Source organism: Cyprinodon variegatus, unplaced genomic scaffold (genome assembly GCF_000732505.1).
Source record: "Cyprinodon variegatus isolate N-32 unplaced genomic scaffold, C_variegatus-1.0 Scaffold1190, whole genome shotgun sequence".
Lineage (NCBI taxonomy): Eukaryota > Metazoa > Chordata > Actinopteri > Cyprinodontiformes > Cyprinodontidae > Cyprinodon > Cyprinodon variegatus.
The window spans coordinates 66,140-68,804 of record NW_015151643.1 but is presented as its reverse complement, the minus strand read 5'-3'; positions in this window follow the sequence as shown (position 1 = coordinate 68,804).

Here is a 2,665-nt window from a genome sequence, read left to right as displayed (position 1 = left end):
AATTTTGGTGTCGATCATTCGATTTCATCCTGGACACTACAGAAAATGGGCTAAAAGTGTTAAAAACCGGAATTTTCCTTTAACCTTTTTTGGCTTGTGCCCATTTCTTTGCACATTTGGTTATGATTTATTGAAATATTAACATTTAAAATAGAAGATAAACTGGTCAATGGTTGGTGGTCTTTTTTTATTGCATCAGGTTTTAACTTTGTTAAATAACCTATAAGGGTGCATTCAGCAGCAAACCTGCATTGCTGAGGATCCTGTCAGAAATGAAAATACAACAGCCGTTACTTCTGAGGGTGGGTTTAGAGAGGAAAATACACCTGAGCGGTGGCTTCCTGAGGTCAGCCTAAGGCCATATCCAGCCAACGGCTCTCCTGCCCAGGCTTCCTCTCCGAGCACATCCATCCATTAGCTCCATCAGCTTCCCCCATGCTCCAGAAAACTGGAGCTTATCCTTCTGGCTATCAATAATTGGAAACCCGAAGCTCTGCATCGCACCACATGGAGCCAAAAATATGCCTGCTATTCTTGGAAAGAGATGTGGCGTAGAAAACATCACCGTGTACTTGTGGCTTGATCATTTTGCTTCTCTGAAGTATATTTCAGTCTGTTGTTGCAAGGATTCATTCTGCAGCAAAGTGACAGAAGATGTACAAAACCATTAGTACATTTATCTCCAAACAAATGAACATTAGAAGGATTGTCTGAGAAGATGGAGTTGCTCCTGTTTTTTAACATGGTTGCATTGTTTAACATGCAGTTTCTGTTGACCTCATTCACATCCACCTCCTGTCCTGAGCACAGACAAAGCTTTCTTTCTGCTGTAATGCTGATTTAATGGTGCTTGATGACTTGTGGGGTTAAAACGCTCTGAATCTACGCAACTGACAGCAAATGTGCCAAATAAAAAGCTGGTTTATGCACATTCAACCTTTATGAATCAGCCTTGTAGTTAGTCCTCATTTTTAATGCAGAAATTCTCTTTTATATCCCATTTTTATTGAGCAAACATAATCTCGATTTGCTGGCCTTTGGAGCAACAAACGGAAACCAAAGAAGCCTGCAAGCAAATCTATATGATTCTAGTTCTAAATCCTGACCAATTTAGATAAAAAAAAGGTTCTGATACGTTTATAATCTGGTAAATTTTGATTTATTTTCAGATTTCAGATGACAGTTTATCTTACGGTGAGAAACCACCTCCCTGGTTCTTCAGTATCAATGTTAAATCTGATTCTATCAAAGATAGAAAACTCTTGGTTAGCTGTATAAAAAATACTAATTTAATTTTACTAATGTTTAGTATCAATAACCAATTAAAAATACACATAAAAATAAGTCCTCAAAAACGTTTTCCTCTACTAACAGAAATATGAGGAAAAAACATGTTTTTGTTATTCTTGCTTGATTTCCTCCTTTGCCGCGATGCATCCTGCAGGGAATCCTTCTCCACCTGTGTCCCTGTTACACAAAATAATAAATGTGTTTTTAAGAAAGCCATAGAAATATAACATCAGTAGAATTATTTCTCTGTTTTATGAAAGTGATGGATTTAAATACCGATTTTCTTTAATATTAAGTTCTGGAAACATTCTGGAAACAAGTCCTTTAATTGTAAATTGTTAGATATATGGCACAAGAAAAAAATATTCATTAAAAATAGATTAAGATAAAAAAAAAGATAAAACAGATTGAAGAAATTCAATTTAAAATCAGACATGAAAGTAATTAGTAAAAATAATGACAAACTAAAGTTCCCCTCAGGCCAAAATGTGAGGATAAATTCAGCTTCTCTTCAAGGTCTGAACATATCTGTTAAAATACACTTTATTTAACGGAAAAAATAAGCAAATTTAAAATGCTTTCTTAAATTTTACCAGATAAAATCAAATTAAATTGGACCAATTTAAATTATTCACACAAATATGTTAATTTCCATAAGTCCAGACAGATTTTAGATTAATTTTTATACCATATTGATTATAAAAACGTTTCGTTTTATAGAAAAATTGATCAAAAAAATTTCCTTCTGGTAAAACCAATCAAGCGCCTGACAGTCCAGTAATCCCTCCTGCTTATAAAGCATGTATCCATGGTAGATATTCGATTGCATTGAGTTGTTTACTTTGCTGCAATCCCTCACACTGAGGGTGCATGCAGTGACAGCAGAAAACAGAGTTCCTCTTCAGCAGGACGTGACTCAGTTTGAGTAGTCATCTCTCACAACCGGCTTTGAGAACAGACTCTTACAGAGCATACTCAGAACCAAAGGTCCAGCACTATTTTCCATTTTGAAAGCCTCCTTAAACTTCAGCCACATATCAGATTTCTCCCCTTTTATTATCCACTCTATACTCTGTAGGTGTGGTGTGCATTTGTAACAGAAGAATAAAAGTTATTGGCAGCTGCAGAGAAAAACAGGTGTCACTACTGACCAAAATAATCATCTAAACACCAACGCAAGAAATGACTGCAGATGGTAAGAAGGTGGAGAGGAAATATAGTAGCAGTCACTCAAAATGGCCCTTCCCATTCAAACACCAGCGGAATATAACCTAATTCCAGCCACTGGATTGGCCCCTTTTGCATTTTTTTTTTGCTCTGACTCCACCCTTTCTCTGAATTACAGGGTCTGACCAGGAGAAGGTGCTTCTCTTTA